The sequence below is a fragment of the Sceloporus occidentalis genome, unplaced genomic scaffold, assembly GCF_023333645.1.
Source record: "Sceloporus occidentalis isolate IW3139 unplaced genomic scaffold, rSceOcc1.0.p SCAF_2, whole genome shotgun sequence".
NCBI lineage: Eukaryota > Metazoa > Chordata > Lepidosauria > Squamata > Phrynosomatidae > Sceloporus > Sceloporus occidentalis.
The window spans coordinates 194,702,074-194,728,121 of NW_028316982.1; the positions used below are offsets into that span (position 1 = coordinate 194,702,074).

Sequence of the window (26,048 nt, forward strand, 5' to 3'; positions counted from 1 at the left end):
TCACCTTTACCAAAGAGTGCGCCTTTCCCAAAACATTCCACATCCAGCCAGAGTTCCTTCAGCTCTCTGGAAATCGGTATTGGTTTTTCTGCTAAACCAAAGGAGCCATGCTCTGAATGTAAAGGTTTGCCGGCTGCTAAAGAAGGAAAGGTCAAAGGCAGGCAGCACAACCATAGAGAAAGAAAAAGGAGTCTCCCTCCTGAAACGCTACTATTAAAACATACAAACACACACAAAACAACAACAACAACATTATGTTGCCCTCTGCTTTAAGATGAGCAGCTGCAAATGCACCCCAAGGGAGAATATTCCAGTTTCACGCCACTTTAACTGCCCTGGATCAATGCGAAAGAATCCTGGAAACTGCAGTTTATTGTGGCAGCAGAGCTTAGAGTCCGTAGGTCGGAAAGGACTTGAAGAAGACACACAACAAACCAAAAAAAAGGAGACCTTGGTGCAAAACACACTGCAGAAATAATCCAGTTTGAGACCGCTTTAACAGCCCTGGCTCAGGACCAGGGAATCCTGGAATCTGCAGTTTTGTGAGATCTCTAGCCTTCTCTGTCAGAGAGCCCTGGTGCCACAAGAAGCTACAGTTCCCAGGATTCCCAATTACTGAGCCAGGGCGATAGAAGCAGTCTCAAACTGGATTATTTTTGCAGTGTGTTTCAGACCTGAGTGCACCTCTGAGAATAAGAAGAAGAAGCTGCTGCTGCTGTTGGTGCTTCTCTTCATAGTTTCAGCAACTCAGGGGTAGTAGGTGAAAGTAAACCTCATTTCCTTCCCCCCAAAAAAATCCTTTGAGGGCCCAGAAAGCCAAGAAAGAGTTAACCGTCTCTTTTTGCTGGTTGCAATGAAATTACGGCTGGCAGTGGCGCCGCTGTTTGTTCAACAGACCTCCACTTTTTAAACAGTTCACAAAAAGTTCATCAGGGCGGCAGCGATTATAAATAACGTATGCATGCATCCCACTGCAAAAAAAGGAAAAGGAAACACATGAAGACCCTGGGCAGAAAGGAAGGAGCAAACATCTCACCCCTCCAGAAAGGCTCACACAAGGATCACAAGCCTCTGGCTTTGGCTCTGGCGGTGCTTTTGCACAATCCAAGAGGAACAGGCTTGGCCACCCCACATGCCCTTTCAGTGGGGGAAGGCTCTGGGCTTCCCTAGGCCTCCTCCAAAGGGGCCTTGGGCTCCCTTCTTCCCCTGATCAACACCGCCTTTGGCATCTGCGCATCCTGTGCCACACAATAATGGCACCATGGTGCTCCAAGGAGGGTTGTATGGTGTGTAAAAGACTAGAATGGGGCCTTACCATTAACAACAGAACAATACACAGATTAACATGGAAATCACTCCTCCCTACCCAGGGTCACACAGTATATATAGATCCAGATCTCTTCTATGCCAGCATTCTCTGAAGATGCCAGCCACAAATGCTGGTGAAATGCCAGAAATAAACTCTTCTAGAACATGGCCACACAGCCCAAAAAAACCCACAAAAAACTATGGATGCCAGCCATGAAAGCTTTCAACTTCACACGTGAATGGGGTCTTCTTCTTCTTCTTCAGAGGGGTTTTGCCATTGCCATCCTCTGAGGCTGAGAGAGTGTGACTTGCTCAAGCTCACCTACAGGGTTTTCATGGCAGAGCCAAGATTCGAACCCTAGTCTCCAAAGTCTTCCTCCAACCCACTACCCTGGCTCTTTTTTTGGGGAGGGGTTGATGCCCCTTCCATTGCTAAAAAGAGAGCTTGGCCTAGTGGCTTGAGTGGTAGAATTCAAAGATATAGCCATGGTAGTCTGTAGGATCAGTACATAGAGAGATCTTGTACCACCTTTGAGACTCATTGAAAGAAAATTGGCAGCATGAGGTTTTGTAGACTTCACTCTACTTCCTCAGATGGCCTGAGTGTTGGACTTTGGCTTTGGAGACTAGGGATTGCTTTCCAGCTCGGCCATGAAAACCACTGGGGCAAATCACATTCTCTCAGCCTCAGGGGAAGGCAAGGGCAAACCTCTGAACAAATCAGAAATGAAGGCACACAACAACAAAGTATTTATCAGTCGCCTTAAGGACCATGTAGAGAAACGTGGTGGATCTCTTTTAGGTTAAAAATAAGATTTTAGATTAAAAATAAGACTACTACACCCAGTGGGCAAGAGATCCCAATCAGCAGAGCCCCAGTTGTTTTTAAGTGTTTTCCAAAAGATCCACCAGGCCTTTTAAAAAAACCACCCACAGCCTGTAACATACAGTATTTCGACAGAACATTTCCCAAGCTAGTCTGTTTCAAAATCATACCCTATTGACTCCGGCCTGCAATCCAATATACCCCCCTGGACTGGTGGACTGGTGTAAAAGGAAGCCATGCTGCTGCCAACACAACACTCTGTCTCAGCTCTGTCTGAGTGAGGAGAGGAGAGGGGCCTAGCCCTTTGCATCATGCTGAGGTTTCCCTTCCCTCCCTCCATGAATCGCCCCCTTTAATGACCTCCAAAAGTCTATTCTAGAAGAGAAGGTTCCATATATAGTGTGTGAATGTGTGTGTGTGTTTATATATGTACACAACACACACACACACACATATATATACACACTATATACAAACACATTCACACATATAGTGTGTGTGTGAATGTGTCTATATATATATATTGTGTGTATATATATATATATATAATACACACACACTATATATGCGCGTGTGTGCGTATTATACATACACATAGTGTGTGAATGTGTTTGTGTGTGTGTGCACTATATATCTATAGATAGATAGATAGATAGATAGATAGATATAGTCCAAATGCATCTGAGCAAGTAGGCTCAAGTCTACCCAAGCTCATGCTACCAATTTCTCTCTCACGCTCTCTCTAAATGTCTATACATACACATACAAGCACACACACACATAGTCCAAATGCATCTGAACAAATAGGCTCAAGTCTACAATAGCTCATGCTACCAACTTCTCCCTCTCCCTCTCTAAACATATATACATACTGTATACATAATAATACATACATGCATGTACACACACACTGTGTGTGTGCATATATAGTGTGTGCATGCATGTGTGTTTGTATAGTCCCAATGCATCTGAGGAAGCAGGCTGAAGCCTAGGAAAGCTCATGCAGGTGCCTTTTCCCCTCTGTCTGAGTGAGGAGAGGAGAGGAGAGGGGCCTGGCCCTTTGCCTCATGCAGCTCCCCTCTGCTGAGCAAGATGGCTACAGTAACTATATGAAGACTATAGCCCTGCAAGTTTGGAAAACCAGTCTGCAAAAGGCTCTTGCAGCACCCTGGAGATTAAAACGAAGTTGGCAGCCTGAGCTTCCCTAGACTGGGGCCTAGTCCCTCAGGTGCCCGAGGTGGAGACTACAGATAGGGGCTGCAGCCACACTGGGCCCACAACAAACTCCAGTTCCCAGAATTCCATAGCTTTGAGCCAGACAAAGAGTTAAAGCGTTGCCAAACCAGGTTATTTCTCCAACGTGGAGGCATCTAGGTCTTGCAAAGCTCCTGCGACCAGTTCCTCTCTTTCAGCGCCTCTCAGGCTGCACTTGCCTTGCAGAAACAAGGCAGAGTTTGAACCGCTCTGGCTCAATGCAATGCCCCGGGACTCTCCCTTTCACCTCCTGCATCTGAGGAAGGAGGCTGGAGCCTACGAAAAGGCAGGACCTGTCCTCTATCTCCACTTTCTGTCCAGGAGAGATTGTCCAAACCGTCCACCATTTTGAGCAGGACACTTCCAGGAGGGTTCTTTGGGAGTGTCCTTGCATGCCTTGCACTTTTGTGATGCTTGGTCCTCCTTTTGTCCGGGAAGCACCTCTAACCACCTTGAGTCACCGCCACCGCAGTACTTTGTCCCTCTTTCTTTCTTTCTCCGCTCCCTCTTTCCTTTCCTTTTCCTTCCTCTCTTTGGATCTCCCTCGCAAGGGCAAGGCGGCTTTCTTTGGCAGCCTCGGAGATGCCAGCGCACTCCTGCCTTTGCAAACCAGAAAAACCTGATGCCGGCGGCCAAGGCAAGGGAGGAGGAGAAGTGCCTCCTGAGTCCTGGGGGATGGAGGGGAGGGATCGGGGAAGCCATTCACCTTCCTCCTGGCAGCTTTCTTCGAGGGGAGCAGGGGGCCGCCATTGCCATCCTCTGAGGCTGAGAGAGTGCGACTTGCCCAAGGTCACCCAGCAGGGATTCGAACCCGGGTCCTAGTCCAGCGCTCAAACCGCTCCACTAGGTTGGCTCTCTAGTCATGCTCAAAATAGAGGGACCTTTGGGAATGCCTCCTGGACCGAAGGCTTGAAAGGGAGGGCCGCGTCCTGGAAAAGGAGGACGCTGGATCACTCGCTCTGATGAGGAGGCTGCCTTTGCACAGAAAAAGTGGAAGGAAAGGGAAGGTCGGCAGCCGGGCTTCAGGCAGCTCCAACGAGCCAGAGAAAGAGAATGGATGGATGGATGGATGGATGGATGGATGGATGGATGGATGGATGGATGGATGAGGAGGGCCTGGGTTCCCTTTTGGCGCCTTCCCTCTTTCCACCTCCAGCTCCTTTTGGCCTCCCTCCAGTTTCCACTGCCTCCTCAGCCCCAGAGCCCCGGCCCCGAAGGAAAGCGCAGGCCAGGGGCCCTTCTCCCCCTCCCCCCAAAAGGAAAGCCGACCCACCTCTCCGATCCCCCCTTCCAGGAGGCCAAGATGGGCCAAGACCAGCCGAGATCCCTTTCCTCCAGCCGCCTCCTCCTGGCTGCCAAGGCGTGAGCAGCCCCGCCGGAACACTGCTCCTCTCCCCTCCCCTCCCTCCAAACTCTTGCAAAGGTGCTAAGCATCTCAAGGGTCCTCCCTGGGAAAACACGTGATCCTTGCCTCCAGCCCTGTTGTTGTTGTTAGTGTTGTTGTTGTGTGCATTCCAGTCGTTTCCGACTTTGCCGCGACCCTAAAGCGAAAATGCCTTGGCACGATTTCTTCAGACCGGGACTTTCCCCTGAGGCTGAGAGAGTGTGACTTGCTCAATCAAGGTCGACCCAGTCAGGTTCTAGCAGCGATTCGAACCCGGCTCTCCAGGGTCACCGTCCAAAAGTCAAGCCACTAGACTGCTTCGCAACAACCCTGTGAGGTCGGACAGGCTGAGAAAAGCGCCCTCCCGCTCCCAGTCCAAGTTGGAGAGGATCTGTTTTTCTGGGCCACCCGCTTTAGAGCCCCCCTTTTTTTTCCCTCACAAAGGTCGCAAACACACTGCAGAAATAATCCAGTTTGAGACCACTTTAACTGTGCTGGCTCAGCGCTAGGGAATCCTGGGAGCTGTAGTTTATTGTGGCACCAGAACTCTCTGACAGAGAAGGCTAAATGTCTCACAAAACTAGAGTTCCCAGAATTACCCAACATTCAGGCAGGGCACTTAAAGTAGTCTCAGACTAGATCGTTTCTGCAGTGTGATTTGGACTAAACTCTTACCCTAGACACCCACAAACACACACACACACCACACAACGGAGAACCAAATCCCGCACTGTTTAATGCCAGCCTTGCAAATCGTGCGATGTTGAAACCGCAACTGAGCAAGTGGCCAATAAACTTGAGTACATTTGAACACGTCGTTGTGTGTGTGTGTGAAGGTTGTGTTTGTGAGGCAACCAGGCAAGCTTCCATAATCTCTGCAGCCGACTGAGGGAGGGACCCTGACCTTTACCCAAGACGGCTGGCATTTCGTTTGACCACAGAGTGCGAACTACAAGAGCTTTCCAGCAGATCTCAGACCCGGGGGAGGGAGAGAAAGAACCGGTGGAGTAGTCTAGTTTTTAAGGGGGCTGGGTTCAAATGCACCCTGCTTCAACTGGGCAGCAGTTTCGGGTCAGTTTGGACCCCGCTTGAACTGCCAATGGCTCCATGCTATGAAATTCTGGGATGTGTAGTTTGTTGTGGCCCCAACAAACTACACATCCCAGAATTTCATAGCATGGAGCCATTGGCAGTTCATAATGGGGTCCAAACAGATTATTTCTGCAGTGCGGATGCAAAGGGCAGAGGAAGAGGAAAGCTTTCTTCTGCCTAATGTGGGCTTCACAACCCCAAGAGTGTGTCTTTGTGTGTCACCGAAAAAAGAGGGGACACAAGATGTTCAGGATCCGGGGGAGGGGGGACGATGCTACAAAGCCAGCCCCCCTCCCCTGCCCCCCTCGGCCATGCAAAGGGCTTTTCTGGCCCCCTCCCTGGATGTTTAGGGAGTCCCCACCACCGTCGGGCTTTCCCTTCTTTTCCTTGCGCACCGACCATCGGAGTATCAGATCAGATCAGATTTTCTTCCTTGCTCCCTCCTTTTGCACAGCTCTCTCTCTCCGAGACACACAACACACACCCCACACACTCCGTCTCCTTCCTCCGCAAGCCGCGGAAGACTGCAACTCGTGTCCGCCATTTGGGAAGCCAAACTCGCGGGGAAGCGACGCGGGGAAAGAGGACTAAAAGAGAAGCCCTCCGAAAGGGAAAATGGCTGGCGAGGCTTCGCGTAACCTTGGTGGCAGGCTCCGCCAACGGAGGGGGGGACGGGGGGGGGGAGGCAGAGGCAATCAAACCTCCCAGACTTATGAAAAAGCTGGGAGGCCTGCATTTAACACTCCCCCCCCCCCATTAATTGCTTGATGGATAAAATAGGCGGAGGACTGGTGTGCTGCCTTCCCACACTTAAGTTCATTTGAGTTGCAAGAAAGAAAGAAAAATGCGTAGCGCAGTGGTTTGAGTGTTGGACTCTGGAGACCAGGGTTTGAGTACCCTTTCGGCTATAAAACCCATTGGGAGACCTTGGGGGAGAAGTCACACTCTCTCAGCCTCAGGGAAAGGCAAGGGCAAACCTCCTCTGAGCCAGTCCTACCCGGGAAAACCCCACTATAAGGGTCGCCATAAGTCGGAAAGGACTTGAAGGCACATAACAAGGCTCAGCCCATTTGGGCTACAATCCTCCACTCGCAGTTGTGTTGTGTGTTATGTGCCTTCGTTTCCCACCCATGACGACCCTATCGTGGGCAGAGAGATTTTGTAGCCGCTTTGAGACTCACTGAAAGAAAGAAATTGGCAGCATGAGCTTTCCTAGACGAAAGTCTACTTCCTCAGATGCATTTCGGTTAGTCTCAAAGGTGCTACAAGATCTCTCTACGTACTGATTCTACAGACTAACAGGGCTTGAATTCGACCCTATCGTGAGGTTTTCTTGGCACAGTTGCTTCAGAGGGAGGGTGCCATTGACTTTCCCCTGAGGCTGAGAGTGTGATTCCACACACACACACACACACACACTTGTTGGGAAGTAAATCAAGCTGAATTCCCCGGGGGACTTCCTTCTGGGGAAAGCCCCCAAGGACTATAGATACAGAGCCAGTCCTCCATATTCACGGATTCAAGCATCCAGGGCCTGAAAATAAAATGTCAAGCGCACAAAGCAAACCTGACCTGGCTCAAGGCTATGGAATTCTGGGAGTTAGAGTTTGTTGTGGGGCCCAGAGCCGGGGGCCCAGAATTCCATAGCTTTGAGCCAGACAAAGAGTTAAAGCGGTGCCAAACCGGGTGATTTCTCCACTGTGGATGCAGATCTTCCTTTCCTTTCCGCCTTTGATCTCCCGGAGCCGCCGCGCCATTTTAGGCGAGAGCGACTCGGCAGCCAGGTTTCCGCCGCTTGGTTGCTTTGCGAGAGAACAACAGCGGCGACGAGGCGGAGAGATTCACATCCATCACAAGTTCGCAACTTGCCTCCAAGTGATGCAGCAGCAGCTGCAGCTCCTTTCCGGGCCGGAAAGACGAAGGCGAGGCCGCCCCGGGCATCCACGCCGCCCGAGGACTCACACCTATCAACTCCTACTATAGGTCTCCAGCACAGTGTTGGGAGTGCAGCTCTGGAGAGACCAGGGAAACTCCGCGAAACTCGGCCGTGGAAACTCACTGGGTGGGTGGCCTTGGGCAAGCCACACTCTCTCAGCCTCCTTAGGGGAAGGCAATGGCAAACCTCCTCTGAGCAAATCTTGCTAAGCAAACCCCATGACTTAGGGTCGCCATAAGATGGGAAGGACTGGAAGGCACACAACAACAACAGCAGCAGCAGCAGCAACAACAACAAAGGTCTCCCTCTATGAAGCCCTGCCGGCGGTCCATCTTTGATCCAAAAAGGGTGGATGGATGGGGACCGGATTTTCCTTTTTCTCCCCCCTACAAAAATAAAAAAACCCTTCTCCTAGCCTCAAGCCAATGTGCCAAAGAAAAGGAAGAGTGTGGTTATGGATTCTGGATTCTGAATCAAAGTGAAGCGGTTTTAGAAGGCATCCTAGCATTCAGGGAGATCAGGGTGTCTGCCTGTAAAGCAACATGGCCAGAAATCCCCCCCCCCTTTTAAGACAATGATCCGACTAGCTTCCTCGCCAGCGAAGCTCGACTGAGGTCCAAAACACACTGCAAAAATAATCCAGTTTGGTACCGCTTTAACTGTCGTGGCTCACTGGTAGGGAATTGGTCACTGGTCCTGGGGATTGTTTATTGTGGCACCAGAGCTCTCTGACAGAGAAGGCTATAAGTGTCTCACAAAAAGTTCCCAGAATTTCCCAGCACTGGGCCAGGACAGTGAAAGCGGTCTCAAACTGGATTACTTCTGCAGTGAGTTTTAGATTTGAGAAAGGAGGGGGGCACGCATATGAACTGCACACATCTGCGACACATGGGTATATAAATAGAGCCACAGGCCTGTGCCAGGCGAGCCAGATGAAAAGCTAGGCTCCTTTGATCGCCGCCTTCCAGATTTTGAAGCACCTAGGACCCACACCCTCCGGGTAGAGTTCCAAAAGATCGCCGTGTTGGTCTGTAGAATCAGTACGTCCAGAGATCTTGTAGCACCTTTGAGACAAAGTGCAAGAAAGACATGGACAGCATGAGCTTCTCTAGACTTCTGAGGAAGTAGCCTGAAGTCTAGGAAAGCCCATGCTGCCAATTCCGTTCTTTCCGTGAGTCTCAAAGGTGCTACAAGATCTCTCTTCATATTAATAATAATTGCACCGGAGGAAGGAGACTGAAGGAAAGCTGGGGCTGCCAATTTCTTTCTCTCGGTGAGAAGTCTCAAAGGTGCTACAAGAGCTCTCTACGTACAGACCCTCATTGTGAATGCGATCCGGGCCCTTCTCTCGCCCCTTGGCTCGCCTGCCTGCCTGCCTGCCCCCGTTCCCCGGGGCTTCTCCTCCGCCTTCCCGGGATTCCCGGGGGAAGAACGGAGGCGCTCTTGGTCCCGGGCGCGTTGCTTGGGCTTCGTGGTGGCTGACAGGGCCTGCGCTTGCCTCCCTGACGGAGCCCCACCAGCCTCAAGGGGGCTGAGGGATCGGGAGCACAGTATGGGGGGGGGGCCCATACACACACAGAGAGAGAGACGCGTGTCCAGGAGGGCTACTCTGGCAGCTCCGAGAGCTGGAGCCTCTGTGTGTCAGAGGGAGAAAGCAAGCAAGCAAGCCGGAGAGTCCCCGGGGAAGAGGGGGAAAGGCAGCATCTCATTATTCAGCAAATGGCCGGCGCGCCGACAAGCGCGATTCAGCTTGCTTGGCTCGCTGTCGACGGCTCTGCGGAGCTTAACTAGCCTTAAATCCTCCCGCTCCCCCCGCAGGACCGTCTGCCTGGCTGCTGCCTGCGTCGGCGGCCCCTCCGCCTCCCCTTGCCTTCCCCTCGTCGTCGTCCTCCGCCTCCCTCCCTCCCTCCCTCCTTCCTCCTCCTTCCCTCTTCCCCCGCCAGCCTCCCAGCCAGCCAGCCACCAGATTGGTCCGGGAGTTAAGCATTCGCAAATGGAGACTATTTTAACGAGGCGGGGAAGGGAAGGGAAGCGATCGGCTCTTCTTGGGAAGCGCTGCCTGAATGGAAGCCCCTTTTATGCCTCTTGCAAAGGAGGAGGGGGAGGTGGTGGAGGGGATTTACTCAGGAGGAGCAGGAGGAGGAACTCCCTGGTTGCAAAGGCAGGACGCGACGGGCAAAGCCGCTTAAAGGCGCAACGAAGCCTCCCGGGGATTATGGGCCAGCCGATCCCCGTTCCCTCGCGCCCTTCGCAATCTCTCTGGCTGGAGGCCAATTCCCGATGGAGGGCGACCCTATCGCGGGGCTTTCTTGCCAAGTTTCCTTCAGAGGGGGCATCTTCTGAGGCTGAGAGAGTGTGATCCAGTGAGGATCCGAACCCTGCTCTCCCAGAGTCGTAGTCCGAGGCTCAAACCACTACGCCACGCTGCCAGCTCCGAGCCGGAGTAGCTTCCCTATCAGCGTTTCCACATGCCTTCCAGAACGGAGAGGAGCGCGACAGACTTTAGTAGCCGAAACCTCCCGATCTGAGACATTTCATGTCAGATCTAACACACTCACACTGACACCCAGAGACCCCCTCCCCACACACACACACACACCAGTCCTACCGACTTAAGCAGAGGCGGAGGGGGCAGGAAGCCCCTTCGGCAAAACCTTGCCTTTCGTTTCGCAAGGCTCGCATTTCCAGCGCTGCGCGGGTTTCCAGCCTCGCATTAAGCCGTCTCTGCTGTACGCCTTCGAGTCACTTCTGACTTATGGCGACCCTACAGTGACCCCGTCCGGGGGTTTTCTTAGGGGTTGCCCTTGCTTTCCTCGGAGGCCGAGAGAGTGTGACTTGCCAGAGTTGGGTTTTTGTGGCCAAATGGGATTCAAACCCGTATCCCAGTCCAGCACCCAAACCACTATACCACGGACCACGCTGGCTTTCAAACCCATCTGTGGTGCAATATTCTCCCTGTCTTAAACCCCACTGAACTGAATGGGACTTAATCCCAGTTGGGCATTGGATTGTTGTTGCATGCAATGGGACTCCAGTCCCCATGAGGCTGTACAGGAAACGGGTCGCCTGGGCAGAAACCAAGCCCCGGGCACCACCCAGCGAGTTGCCAGGCTGCAGGGCACTTTCCCAGGGTCAAGCCAGCCCCTCTTTCTAGAGCAGACCCACCGCAACCAACAAACGCTGGTCGTTTCAATAAACCTAACGCCAGCCACAGGAGATCCTTGCCTAGTGGTTTGAGTGTTGGACTCCGAGTCCCAGCTCGGCCCTGACCTTGGGCAAGCCACATGCTCTCAGCCTCAGAGGAAGGCAAAAGGCAAACCTCCTTTGAACCATTCTTGCCAAGAAGAAAAACCCTTCGGGTAGCCCTGAATCGGAAACGGCTAAAAGACACACAACACACAACGCAAAGTGAGCCACAGGGGTGCCAGCCATCAAACCACTCTTCTCTCACTCTATCGGGAATCGGACGCGGAACTCGGAGCAATGCAGTTCAAGCGCCAGAGGAGACCAAAAGCCCTCATCCATGGAGCCAGAAGAGGAATGATCCCGCTTTAGACGAGTCCAAGGTTTGGGGAGAGCCGAGGACGAGATGTGCACAAGAGGTCGCCTCTGCCTTCCTCCCTCAGTTCTGAAAGGAAGGGATGAAGGAAGGAAGTCAGAGGCGGCCTCTTGTACACATGCTCTCAGCCTCAGTCCCTAAAAGAAGTCAGGATGGAAGGAAGTCAGAGGCAGCCTCTTGTAAACACACACACACACACACACACACACACACCGGGGCCTGGCCGACCGCAAACTTTCATGGCTGGCAAGAGGTTTCCTTCCCCGGCTGCGAAAGACTGGCTCTCCCATGCCAGGGCTGGGCATCCCTGATACCAAAGGAGGCCGATTGCAGGAGGCAGTGCCCGCTTTGCCACCTTGAAATGGGGCCCAACGCAAGGGACTCTGATCAGGGCAGCAACTGCGCTGCAGATGGGCGGCAATGGATTCCCCCCCCCCCCGCTTCTGCGGCTGCTTCTGCTGCTGGGAGCCTTAATTACTGGCTCTTGATCCGTGGGACTCCGACACGACACCGCCAAGGTTAAAATGCCCGGAACAGCTCGGAGCAGATGTGAGCGAGTTGGCAGACGCGCAAATGAGGTCTGCCTCCAAGCACGATAACAAGTGACTAATGCATTGCGCCGCGCGGCAAGAAAATGATTTCCCTTCTCATTTGCATTCGCTCTTCCCCCCCTTCAGACCTTCTTTTAAAAAAAGGCACCCAAGGATGGTCCTTCCCTGCCCCCCTTCGCCCCCATCCCCATTCCTGGGAGGCAATCCTGGGGGGAGGAGGGGTGGTGGAAAGATGGATAACAACAACAACGCAGACTTTTAAGAGATTTGTGGAAGCAGGAAAGGATTTGTTCGTGTTTTGGCGACGAGGCGGCCGTGTGTTTCTCTTTTCCGCCTTGGCTCCCAGGCAAAAAGGAGTTTCGCAAGCAGCATTCCTCCAGAAAATGGGAGACGTCACGTTAAAGCCCGATTTATGGCTCCGCCGCTGAATGAATGAATGAATGAATGGCTGCTGGGGGCATCTTCCACCAGGAGGGCTTTTGCGCACAGAAACCAGAGAGTGACAGATACGCCTCGCGAGAGTGACGGGGAAATCACATTTCCAGGCCCACACGCCAATCGCCCTTAAACAAATCTGCCTCCGCCAAGAAGAAATTAAAATTCACATAGCAAGGAGGAAGGTTGCTTAGGTTTTATGAAGATCGAGTCCACAAGGCAAAACACCAGATCGTGACTTGTAAGATACTATTGATACTATATCACTAACTACTACTACTAGGGAGTGCTTTGATTGTGAGTTCCTGCATGGCGGGGGGTTGGACTGGATGACCCTTGAGGCCTCTTCCAACTCTACGGTTCTATTTCTATTTTTACTACTAGTACTGCTGTTAAGTCTGCTACTGCTGCTTGCAGCTCCAACCTGTTCATGCGGAGTCAGGACCGAAACAAGACCCACAGAAGAGTTAGATGGGGGGTATTCTTTAAAAGCCATTACAACTGAAACTGAGAGTGTGCTCCACTGAAGAATTTCCCCAAGGCCTTTAGAAACCGTCTGAAAACGGGTTCATTTCTTGCTCGTTCAGAAAAGCACCAGCGCATCATGACTCATGAAATTAGCAATCTCTTTTTCCATTTCCCATATCTGTGGTTCGGTTAAAAAGAAAAAGAAAAAAGAAAGCTCTCTTGAACCTCTCCTTCGCCATGGAAGTTAATTTGAGCGTGATCTAGGTCATAACACACAGGTCATCCATTGCCACGTGCTCAGAAATAAGAGGCATCCAGAGAACAGCTTCAGACATTACAGAAAAACAGGCCAAGGAGACGCATGAGTCACACTTCCGGAGCGCTCTCTGAAGTAGGAAACCGCGCATGGCAAGATGCACAAGGGACAAGACATGGGTGCCGCAGGAGAAATAGGCATTTTCTCTTCAGATTTTACACCAGACATATGAAAAGGCCTCCTTGGCGAGAATGTCTAAAGGTGGGATAGGAATCATGCTGGCATCCAGGTACTCTTAGGGCTGCAAATCCCAGTAGCCCTCGCCAGCATACCAGGTGGTAAAGAACGCTGGGAGTTGCAGTCCAATGCCATCTGAAGGGCTGCACGATTGCCACCACTGGTCTAAATCCACCTTGAGACATGTGGAGCCATGTGCTGGTACTCTCTTTCTCTCCAGCTGGAAAAGTTGCACACACTACTATTTTGCACAAGGATATTTTTCACCCTCTGCATTAGAAAGCCATTCCAAAATGCAACCTATTTCAAAACATTTCAGAAGCGTGAAACAACTCCAACCTACTCTTCCATTGGGGCTGGGGCAGAGCAGAGTGCTTCTTGTAAGGTGCTGTCCCAAGGTGTTTTGCTGCCTGATGGAAAGGACAAGATCTCTTCTCTCCTCCTGTCCCCTGCCTGCCATCTCCATATACCAACCAAAGCAGACTGATGGCTGAGTTTGATGCTAGCAATGGAGCCAGCAGTGGCTGTAGGCTTTGAAGGGTGTTATAAAGCCTGTGACACATACAGCTCTATTCTCCAATAAACAGGAATTGAATAGGAGCTACTGTCTGAGCAAGATGAATCACTCTGCCCAGTAGTAGGGCCAGGCCTTGTTTCTCCACATGTTCTCAAAAGATCTTCCAAACAACAGATTCTACTTCTAGTGAGCCAAAGCAAAGAATAGAATCCCATGCAATGTTATGCAGCTATAGTATTCCACACAGACCTCTCAAAGGACTATCACAAAAAGCACTTTTACATGGTTAGGTAGATAGGCAGAAATATATAAACACACAGGTCTTTCCCAAACTCTATCCTTCCAGACTTTTAGGACCTCATTTTAGGATTCCATGTACTGTATGGGTTTCCACTGGGTGATGAGACAGTGGTGTACATGTAGGTGTGAATCAACCCAATTCTCTCTGTTTGTATAAATAAACACACAAGTCACATGGGGAAGTCCTGGATTGAAGTTAGCACATAGTAAGGAAAGAAAATTACTGGGACTGCAACTAGAAACTGCAACATCAGGAGTAAGTCCCAGTAAGCTCAATGGGACATCTTGGTAGACATGCATACATTGTGCAGGATAACACCAAGCTGTATTGTAAATCAAAGTCATTTTTAGATTTAAGATTATAATATTTCTTCTCTGCTTTCAGAAACAAAAGAGTTGTGATTTGAGGGTTGGATTAGGACTCTGGGAGACCAGGGTGGGCTATGGAAGCACATTTGGTGGTCATGAACAAGTCACATGCTCTTAGCACAGAAGAAGACAAGGGCAATCCCCCTACGAACAAAGCTTGCCAAGAAAATCCCATAACTGGTCCACCTTAGAGTCATCATAAGACATGAATTAGTTGAAGGCACCCAACAACAGCAACATATAAACGACCTTGGTGCATATATATATATATATACATATATATGCACATTCACACACATGGAAACTTTTTTTTCAAAATAGTAAAGCATTTTAGAACGACATAAAAGTCACAGAGCATAGAAAGTTTTGTATATGTATATGTCCGCCTTTTTGTTTGATGACCAAAAACCAGATCAGAATGACTACATTATTTTCTCTGCTGAAAGCAATAGCTCATCCAGAAAGAAAGCCCAGGAACTATGCTTTAGTTTGGATTTCTGTGCAGCAAACCCTACTTACTCCCTTTCAAGTCTGTTTAGCACAGCAGCATCAAACTGGCCTTCAACCAAAGAACCAACACCAGAGTCACACCAAGTCCTGTTTTCTTACTAAGAGATGGGAAATAACAACCAGGTGAGTAACTACCTTAAGAGCTGAAAGAAACCCTGCAAATGAAGCAACATGCAGAGATTCATTCTCTTGTCATACTGGTTCTGCTCCATCCTCACAACTTTCTCTTAAAATAATTAAAATCAACACAAGATGAACATATTGTTTGAGAAACAGATGCCAAGATGTCCTCACCTGTGTGATCAATCCTAAGTTTTTATTTCTCAAACAAATTAAAAGAAACACATTGTAGGTAGACCCCTCTACTGCCACACAGATCCTAGCATTCTTTGTCCATGAGAATCAGGCAATTTTGATTTATGCTTCGCAAGAAAGAGGCCTGAGTCAACTATGTGCAAAAGGCGTTCCTATCTTTTACTCCTAAATCACTTTGTACTACCAGACTGATTTATTCCAGAGTGATTACACCCCAATTAGTTGAGCAGAGAGCTTGCTTCTAAGGAGGTGGTTTTAGGATAATAAGCCCAAGCCTCTTGGCTGAGCCTGGCTTTGTGAAATTTTTTAGTATTCTAGTTTCAAGTAAAGGCATTGTGTTTAACTAAGTGTATGATGGCATACTGGAGTAGGTCAACAAAAGTCTCCTGAGCTAGAGTGAAACATTCTTAAATCCTGAAAGAATGTAAAAATGAACTATCCTCCCCCCCCCCACACACACACACATAAACCTGTTTAGTAAAGTAATTGTGGTGCAAATTACACTGCTTTTGCTTGGGGGTGCTAAGCAAAACTTTGATTTGAGTTGGGAACTTGATCTCAGTGCTTCTGTGCATAAGCTTTTAACACATCTAGCTATACCTTAGTATCTCCACCTAATGTCTCAGGCCTACCAACTTTTATTCCAGAAGGATATGTTCTGAGTTGTTATTTGTATTGTGAGGGGAGGGGAGCTAGAAAAAAACAAGATGCTTCAGTGCTTAACTTCAGTGGCATCAACCTCAGAAACCACTTCTGAGTCCTGGAACCACAATTTGGCTATGACTATTTTGTGCTTGAATGCTGGCCAGAAGAGAGTGAGCACATGTAAAGTGCATTTGGAATGAGTGAGAAGGGATTTCAGGACAGAGAAGCTGCCACCAACATACTTGAGCATTGGCAGTCCTCTGTTTATGCAGAGATATTAAATCTTTGGCCCTCCAGATACTTTATGAGACCATCCAGCCTGCCTGGGTTCCATGACCCTTGGAGGCACATTTGGTGGGGACACAAGACAGGGCTTTCTCAGAGCCTACTCCTAGGCATGGCATTCCCTGCTGATTGTCTTCCTTCCTATTGTCCTGCTGCCAAGATCTTTTGTGATATTTGGTGGATTTTTTTTGGCAATTGGCTGGTACTGGGGAGGGAGCTTTTAGTGGGTGTTTGTAATTCCTTTCCATCCAATATTAATACTGGAAACATGTGAAAGATGTGAAGTTGAAGGCTTTCATGGCTGGCATCCATAGTTTTTTGCGGGTTTTTCGGGCTATGTAGCCATGTTCTATAAGAGTTTATTCCTGACATTTCACCAGCATCTGTGCCAGCCACAGATGTTGGCAAAACTTCAGGAATAAACTCTTCTAGAACATGGCCACATAGCCTGAAAAACCCACAAAAAATAAAAATAAAACTATGTGAAAGATGGCTCTGCACTCCAGTCTGTCCTTGCTTGAGGTTACAGGCATCTTTGTTCCAATTACATTTACCTCTTCTTTGTCACCATTATACCCAACACTCTCATTCCCCCAGTGTTTAGTAAGAGATACACTGATGATGTTCTGCTCCCTCTTATTTCTTGCCATTTGGTCCAGTCCCTTTTAAAGCTGGGTCTGAGATGGATTAGTTATTGTTATTTCCTAAAGCAACTCAGTCCTGGAGAGAAAGTTACTTCTTGGGTCTACAGCTCTCAGAATCCCTGTCCGGCTGGCTAGGGGATTGTGGAAGCTGTAGTCCAAGAAGTAACTTCTGTAAGCTTTGAAAAGCAGTATTCCCCCCTTGACTTCAGGGGCCTCCTCTAGGATCATTCGCACTCCGTGTGTAACTGAGATAACCGAGATAAGCAGGGATGTATACCAAGGTATGACTCACTCCGGTTCTTAAAACGAGAAGCTCATCCTCATCTCTTTCCTTCCTCTCTCCTTGCAGGGGAGAGAGAAAGAGGTAGTCTTGTGGGGAGAGGGAGGGAGGGTGACTAAATAAAAGTTCTAGAAACAGTATTTAGCTCTGAAAGCTCCTGCCACAGATCAGCCAGCATCTCTGCAAAGCAGCAGTTCGTTTTGCACGCTGCGGGGGTGGAAAAGGAAGGGCCCTTGCCTGCTCGGTTCAAGGCGCCAGACCTGACTAAACCCGCTGAACTGTGGCAGAGGTCCTTCTGAGGAAGCAGGGTTTGGAGTGTGCTGCAAGGGGCGGGGAAGAGAGAGGGGGGGGGGGAGCGGGAGAGAGAGACCCCCCCCCGAAAAATGTCCATCCCAGGAGGTCTTTGAAGTCACCTCCGAGAAGGCCTTAAACGCTGAAGAAGAAGAGAGGATGCGGCCTTTGTCAGTAGGCTTGCAGCTTTCGTTGCAAGAGCCGGAGCGGAGCCGTCCTCCCCCTACCGCCACCACACACACACACACACACAGACACACACACACACAGCCCTCCCTCCTTCCCTCCTTCGCCATAGTGAGCGCTTTGTGCAAAAGCCGAAGAGGCGCGGGCTGCTCGCGCTCCAACAGCTGTCACATTATTTGCACTAGCTGTAAACAGCCTTCAACCAACGTCGTGTTTCCTCCCCCCCCTTCTCCTCCCCTCCCCTCCCCCGGCCGCTTTCCCCGCCCATCCCCCACCCCATAGTTAAATCCAGACTAACAATCCCCAGTTCGAGATCAAACCAACAACAGCAGCATTGTGTCTGCCTGCCTCGCTGGAGCATCCCTGCTCCTGCAGCTGGCTGGCTCGAAACAAGGCGATCCCTCTCCCCAGCCCCCCCCCCCCCCACAAATAGTGGCCTCCAAGGAGCCATTTGTATCAGCCCACCCCTTCCCTCTCGGGCAAAGGCCCCTCAGGCAAGAAAGGGACTTTTTCAAAGTCAAGGGTCGCCCCCCAGCCCGCCGCCCCCACTCTCCCTGGCTTGACTTTCTCCTTCCTTTCCTCCCGAAGAGCCGGGCCAGGCCCCCAGCCCACTGCCTGCCCTCCACCCGGGCCAGCTGCAGGAGCTTAGCCTCGCCCCCGCCCGGGTCTCGCTCCTTGGGGCCCTCCGAAGCCTTCGTGTCTCTCGTTCCGCAGGAGAAATTCCTCAGCTAGATGCTCGCTTTGCAAAGCCAGGGAAGGAGGGAGAGCAGGGAAGGGCGAAAGCTTTTGTGCATCTTTTGTGTCTTTAGGCCGGCCTTACTGGTCCTCCAGACAAGGCCTTAGTGGTGTGAATGTTGGACTAGGACTCTGGTTGGCTCCCAGCTCGGCCTGAAACCTATTGGGTGAAGTCTCAGGCTCTCAGCCTCAGAGGCAAAAACCCCTTCTGAACAAATCCTGAAAAAACCCAGCCATAGGCTTTTTTTTTCTTTTGCCTTGGGGTCGCCATAAATGGAAACGGCTCGAAGGCACACAACAACAACAATAATAACAACAACAAAGCCAAACTCTGAGCCAGCGTGATTATCGTGGCAAGAATACCCCATGGTCGGCTTGCCTTAGGGTCACTATAAACTGGAAATGACTTGAGGGCACACCACACACACAAACACACACACACACAACTGGTCCTCAAGACACACACAAATGCCTTGCCTGCGGGAGACGCTGAGCCTGCAAATGGTGCCCTAGCCGACGTGATAAGGCCTGGAGCATTGCCACTTGTCCACGGCCATCGCTTTGTATTAAGTGGCACCAAGAAAGCAAAGATATAGACGCATTAGTCTGTAAAATCAGTATGCAGAGAGATCTTGCAGCACCTTTGAGACAAACTGAAAGAAAGAAGTTGGCATTTGCATCTGAGGAAGTACGCTTGAGTCTAGGAAAGCTCAGTCTGCCAGCTTCTTTCTTTCAGTTAGTCTCAAAGGTTCTACAAGGTCTCTCTAAACCAGAAAACCAGGCAGGGTGAGGAAGAGATGGCTCACCAGCGACCTGCACTAAGAACCTTTGAGCCCATCTTACTGCCTTTCCTCTAAACGGGTTGCCAACCCAGCTGGCATAGCCAACTACACACACACACACACACACACACACACACACACACACACTCTCTCCATTTGGAAAAGGAGTGTTTATTTTGTTCTGACGCTCGGCTCTGGAGGAAATGACCTTTCCCTTCCAATGTGTTCCTACAGGACCTGCTGGGTTTTATTCTGGGACAGGGACAAGAGGAACCAAGCCGTGGGGGGGGGGGGGGTGAGGTGGGGGGTAGTTAATCCAGATTACTGTAGTGCGCAGCCCAGGATTACGGTGTCCCAGTTAAAACGAGACGGGGGGCTCAATCTGCTTCTCTCTCCTCCCCTCCGGCCTCCAGCGCAATCCCATCCACGTTTCCTAGTCGGGAAATAAATCCCTTTGTGTGCAGGCAAACGCGCACAGATAGGAAAGCGCTTTGATCTGAATCCAAGAGGACTGATTGGTAAGGCTCCTTCCTCGGCAGGAGGTTTGCCCAGGCCTACAGTAATGGGAGGAAAAAAACCTCTTCTGCGGTGTCTGCAGTTGGGCTGGACCAAATCCCAAAAGTTTCGGATGCCGCCTGGCAAGCCAGCCTTGAACAATCTATCCCTTCTACCATGGGATCGGCCTATTTTCCTCCTCCCCTTAAAAGAAGAACAACTAGATTCAGGCCTATTGTTATTCTTGATAGAGAGGCCCTTTTAATCACCTACCTATTAACTCACCGTTAAACTTCTCATCCACTGGATCTACTCTAGTAGGGTCTAACCAGCAAGATTCCAGCCGAGGTTTGCCAAAGGCTAGCCAGATTTGTGTAGTGGTTTGAGCAACAGACTATGACTCTGGAAACCAGGGTTGGATGCCTAGTTCGGCCATGTAAACCCATCCACTCGGTGATCTTGGGCAAGTCACACTCTCTCAGCCTCAGAAGATGGCAATGACAAACCTCCTCTGAAGAAATTGGCCAAGAAACCCCGTCCTAAGTCGGAAAGGACTTGAAGGCACACAACGACAACTTGCACCAAAAGAACAGCTGGGTTGCTGTTCTGCTCTTTTGAACCAAACAGCTGGTGAGGTTTGGACTCTGGAGCTTAAAACTGCTCCACCGGGGATTTGAAACACTGTCACCGAAGCAAGCTTTCCCCCCCCCCTCCAGCCACTCTTCCTTTCCCCCTCCCTCCTCGTGAAAGCACACACCACTTTTGCACTGGGCTGTTTTCCTGAGTAAATGGTTTACAGCCATTCGTCTAGATTAAGAGCAGACCAGGTGGCTTGAGGAACCATCACGCCTGAGTCTCAGCTACGGACTCAAAGGGCCCCTGCTCCAGGAAGCCACCAGAATTAGCTCTTGATTCTCCACCTATTTACATGGCAGCCAAGGAGCAGATCCAGGCACTGCAGTTCTTACAAGTAATTTCTCTCTTCCCCAGTTCTTCTTTGTTCGTTGTTGTGTGTCTTCAAGTCGTTTTCGATTTATGGCGACCCTATCATGGGATTTTTTGGCAGGATTTGTTCAGAGGACGTTTGTTGTTGCCTACCCCTGAGGCTAAGAGTATGTGACTAGTCCAAGGCTAACGACTGGGTTTCATGGCCCAGCAGGGAATCAAACCCTGGTCTCCAGAGTCCTAGGCCACTGCTGACTCTCTCTTTTCTTCTACCCTTCCCCAGTTTTCGTCTGCACCTTTTCTTTTTTACTGAAACCTTGACAAGCTAGGCCGCTAAAGAAAATCCCTTCCAAGCAAAAATGAAAGGGGTGGTGTGACAATATGCAGCTCTTGTTGTTGCTGTATGTGTGTGCCTTCAAATCTCCTGTCACAAATTTCCATAAGGTTTTCCTAGGCAAGGAAGGCTGAGAGGTGATTTTGCTAGTTCTTTTCTCTGAAATGTATAGCCTAGAGCATCTGCTATCCTCCGTTGGCAGTCTCCCATTCAAGTACTAACCAGAACTGACCCTATTTAACATTCAAGATCAGAGGGGATTTGATGCCTTTCAGGTATTTTGACGTTATGGCAACCCTATGATGGTTTGTGTGTGTGTGCAACATTTATTCACAGGGGCTGTGCCAGCGAGGCTTGGAATATGTCACTTGCCCAAGGTCACCCACTGGGTCCCCATGGCTGAACAGGGATTTGAACCCTGATCCCTCCCAGCCCTAACCCAACACTCAAACCAGAACTGCATGTTAAACCACTACAAGGAGGCAGGTCTATCCATTTCAATGGGGCTCACTCCTTGGTGCAAACAGAATTGTAACCTAGCCCTGCATGTTTAACCAGATCTAGGCCCTATGGAGTTTAATGTGGGACTCCTCTCCTCCCCCCTCTCTGTGTATACAGCATTGTGGCCTTAACCCTTAACAGTCCTGTAGAAGTTTAGAAGCCCATAGGTTGCACACATAACTCTAAACACTAAAGTGGGGACACAGTCCAAGCCATTGTATTCCCCATCAAAGAAGTGAGAGCTGGACAGTGAGAAAAGCCGATAGGAAGAACATACACTCACTAGAGATGTGGTGCTGGAGAAGAGTGCTGAGGTTCCAGTGGACAGGTAGGAGTCCTTGAACAGATCAAGCCTGAACTCTGCCTGGAAGCCAACATGACTAAACTGAGGCTGCCTTGTTTTGGCCACATCATGAGGAAAAATGAATCATTAGAAAAGACAATGATAGGAGGAAAAGTGGAAGCCAGCAGAAAAAGAGGAAGACCATGGGCCAAATGGTTAACCTCAATCATGGAAGATATGGCCCTGGGCCTGCAGGGCCTGGGCAGAAAGGTTGCCAATAGTGGATCTTGGAGAGGTCTCATCCACAAGGTGGCCATGAGTCAAGTCGATTTAGAACAACAGACAACAACAACAATGTTGGCCCGGCATCCATCGTTTTTTGTGGGGGGGGGTTGATGGGGGGCTATGTGGCCATGTTCTATCTAGAAGAAGATTCCAGCCATAGATGCCGGAGAAACGTCAGGAGTAAACTCTTCTAGAACATGGCCACATAGCCTGAAACTAGGGCATTTAACAAGAACAACAAGGAGAAGGTTACTGGAGGAGAGCCCCACTGAACTGAGGCGGACTCAACGCCCGATGTGGAGAATGACTCAGTTAGGCAGCAATCCTACATCCCCTCCTGTTAGAGTAAATCTAAATGCAGTAAAGAGGCCTAGGATCTGGCTGGTGTTGTGGATTTTGTGGGCTGCAGACAACAACAACAACAACAACAACGGGGTTTCTTTCCCTGGATGCTACAGGACTATTCCTACCTCCACAACTTAGGTGAGCCAGGGCTACTTCTATATAAATTCTGAGGAATTTAGGGTCGCCCTAAGTCGGACTTGAAGGCACAGAACAACAACAACAACAACAACAACAACCATCCGAGGCTCCGTCTGCCTGGAGGAGAGAAAAAGCCACTGGCTGAGAGACCAAGTGCCTGGGCCCCAGCAGACCGAGGGGAAAAGGTTGCGGTCTTTTGACACGCTGCAACCTCGGAGCCAACTCCCCGGCCAGGCAAAGCCCTGGGGTCGGGAGATTGCAGATCCGAGATGGCTGCTGGCTGGCCTCCTTTGCGGTTGGGGGCTGGGAGGGAAGGGAAGGGAGGACCCTGGCTAACCAAATAACGCGAAGCCAAGGCTGCCTGCCCCCGATGCTTGCGGGAGAAGGAGCGATCTCTGCCTCCTGAGCCTCTCCGAGCACAAAGGCTTTTAGAGGAGGAAGGGAAGGGAAAGGGAGGGGAGGGGAGGGAAGGAGCCCTGGCTGGCTCTCTCTCGCTCGCTCGCTCGCTCGCTCGTGTTTCAGGGCGGCTGTCCTCCTGGGAACCAAGAACCGAGTGTAGCTTCAATCAAACGCTGACTTCTCCTCCGGGAGCTCAGCAGGAAACCTGATCTCACAAGTTGATGCCTGCCTCCATTTATACGCGCCAAGGCCGCCTCTGCCTCTGCCTCTCTCTCTCTCTCTCTCGCCACATCGCACCAGCCTTTCATAAGAGCGGCTGGCTTGCGCAGGAAAGGAGAGCTGCTCCCATCGTTACCTGGCTGCAGGGGCGATCCAGCCAGGAGCGGGATTCGTTGGCAACGCTTTGCTCCAGGCAGACACCGCCTCCTTTGAAGAGCGGCCCAGGGCCAAAAGCCACGGCTTCGCTCGTCTCCCGCTTCCTTCAGGCGCCTGCAAACCACCGAAGCTGTCTTTGCAAAAGCTCGCCTCCGATGTGCATCTCCTCGCCTCACATGGGCCAGGAGACTCGGTTTCTTAAGGACAGTAACATCCCAAATCTACACACACACACACAAAAAGGGTGAGATCTTTACAGGGTCAACCGAAATGCACAAGGTACATCTTACCAGCTTTCGAAACTCCACCAAAGGTGTTAAAAATTATACTGGGGGAAAACAAACGGTGATGATGTTAGTCATAGGCCTGCATTTTGTCAGGATGTTATGGTTCTCGTCCTCAGTTCATGAACACGTGTCCATACCATCTGAAGACAACTGCCACATCTTGACAAAAGGCAGGCCTGTGACTAACATCATCACCACTCCTTTTTATCTCTCGCCTGTATAAATTTTAACACCTTTTGTCTGATGAAGAAGCCAGGGGAGCATCAAAAACATGCAGCCATGTGTATATTGCGCATTTTGGTTGGCCCAACGCCCAATAAAAGTATCCCTGTTTTGTGGATTTGGGATGTTATTGTACTTTGCTATCTAGCCAACACGGGAGCTGTTTTCAGTCGTTCAGGCCATTGATTTCCCAATGACCATGTACGGATGGGAGAGCCATAGTGAAGGAAGCAGACGGAAAGAAAAGCACAACATTTCATTTGAAATGTGGTGCTAGAGAAGAGTACGTTGGATACCACGGACAGCCAAGAAGACAAAGAAATGGGTTCTTGAACAGATCAGACCAGGGATCTCCTTGGGAGCAAAGATGATCAAGCTGAGACTATCGTACTTTGGCCACATAGTAAAAAGGCATGAATCACTAGAAAAAACAATAATGCTAGGAAAGGTCGAGGGTAGAAGAAAGAGAGGAAGACCCCAAACCAGATGGATAGACTCAATCAAGAGGCCTGTGGGCAAGGGCTTGCGGGATCTGGGCAGGGCAGTGGGGGATAGGGATTCTTGGAGATGTCTCATCCACAGGGTCCTCATGAGTTGGAACCGACTCAAGGATAGCTAACAACAACAATAACAACAAACGGCTACCGTTCTGTCTATACTTCCTCAGGGGTAAGTCTCTTTGAATTCAGTGGGGCTTACCTCCAAGCAGAGGGCCCTTGTTGTTGGTGTTGTTTCAACAAGACTACACACACACACACACACACACACACACACACACACACCCAAGAGCCCAGGCCCCCAGCTCTCCCAAGACTTGGCTCCTAGCCTTCGGAAAGAGCGCCAGGCCAAACCACTCGCTTTGAGTTGTGAAATCCCGTTCGGCTCGACAAAGAGCGAGGTGGAAAGCTAAGGGCTGGGTTTCCACACCGGGGGGAAGGGAAGGGCCTGGAAGCTCTCCCCCCCCTCCAAGAGAGAAAGCCAGGACCCGAAGGTTTTCTCCTCCTCCTCCTCCTCCTCCTGGCCTCCGGGAGAGAGAAAGAGCTCCGGAAGGAAGGGCCTGGGCTGGGTGAAGGGGGCTGGAGGAGAGAGCCTCCCGCGTCAGGAGCCCCGCGTGGGTTGCAGGCCCGGGCCAAGAGCAGCCGGAGGGAACCGATCCTCGGCGGGGAGAGAGAAGGGGGAGTCAGTCATTTCCTGCTCCTCGGAGGCGGTCTCCACTGCAGCCTGCCTTGCCTTTTTTTTGCAACGCAGCTCGCTCTCGGAGGCCTCTCTGCAAAGGGCCCTGGAGCAAACAACCCGCGCGATGGGGCTCCTCTCTCTCCTGGCCTCTGAGGCCCCAAGGAAAGCCGCGCGGGCCTCAAGGTGCCAGCGGATCCTTTTGTTCTTGCATTTCCTGCCAGAGATCCTAGCGCTTCCTTGGGAAAAGGGGTTTCTGGGGCACTGAGAAAGTGCCCACCCCACTGCCTTTACACAGCCTTGCTCCTGAACTGTTCCTGTTTACACTGGCCTTAGTTTCCCACTCCAAGAGCCTTCCTGTGTGCCTTCAAGCTCCCCTACAGGCTTAGCTGTATAGTAGCTAGCCAAAGCATTCTTGGCAGGATTGTGGTTGTCGTTGTGTGCCTTCAAGTCTTTTCCGACTTATGGCGACCCTAAAGCAACCCTGTCCTGGGATTTTCCTGGCAAGGTTTCTTGAGAGGAGGTTTGCCATTGCCTTCCTCTGAGGCCGAGAGAATATGACTTGCCCAAGCTCGTCCAGTGGGTTTCATGGCCTAGCTGGGAATCCAGCCCTGCGCTTCAGAGTCCTACTCCAACACTCAAACCACTAGGCCACACTGTCTCTCTGCACCTTTTGGACCTCTCTCTAATCTTACAAGCCAAGATCCTCATTCTTCATAGTACAGGCTAAAAGGCCAGAGAACCACAAAGGGTGCCAGCGTGGTTAAACAACAGCATCAAGGAAGGTATAAAAAGGTAAACAGCTTTCCTAAAATAAAGATTTTAAAAATATATAAAGCTTTGTCCAAACGAGCCAAAACGCATTTGAAAATGCATGGGTCACTTAATGAACCAAGGACATTACAAAGCTTCCAAAGAACAAACCAACATTCCTTCCATAGCAATATCAGTGAGATAGGAGCCAGAGAGAAGAAGTATAGTAGCCCCTAATACAGAAGGAGGTCCCAGTGAGATAAATGATTTCTTCCCTTTTGTTAACTTCCCCTCAAATTGCAGCCTTAGATAGCAGAACTTAAAAAAGAGGCCCTGTAGATTGCAAAA

General features: G+C 50.5%; 1 protein-coding gene across 9 annotated transcripts in view; it reads right to left on the reverse strand.

Moving 5' to 3' along the window:
* The window catches only part of BCOR (BCL6 corepressor), a 165,616-nt gene that overhangs the window by 56,834 nt on the left and 82,734 nt on the right, over nt 1–26,048 (reverse strand). The window contains exon 1 of one of the 9 annotated variants that reach the window (XM_089511846.1): nt 3,478–4,001. The exons of the other annotated variants lie outside the window; for them this stretch is intronic. The gene's annotated coding sequence lies outside the window, so the exon portion shown is untranslated. Of the gene's footprint in view, nt 1–3,477; nt 4,002–26,048 lie in introns of those variants that run through there. 9 annotated transcript variants of the gene reach the window in all.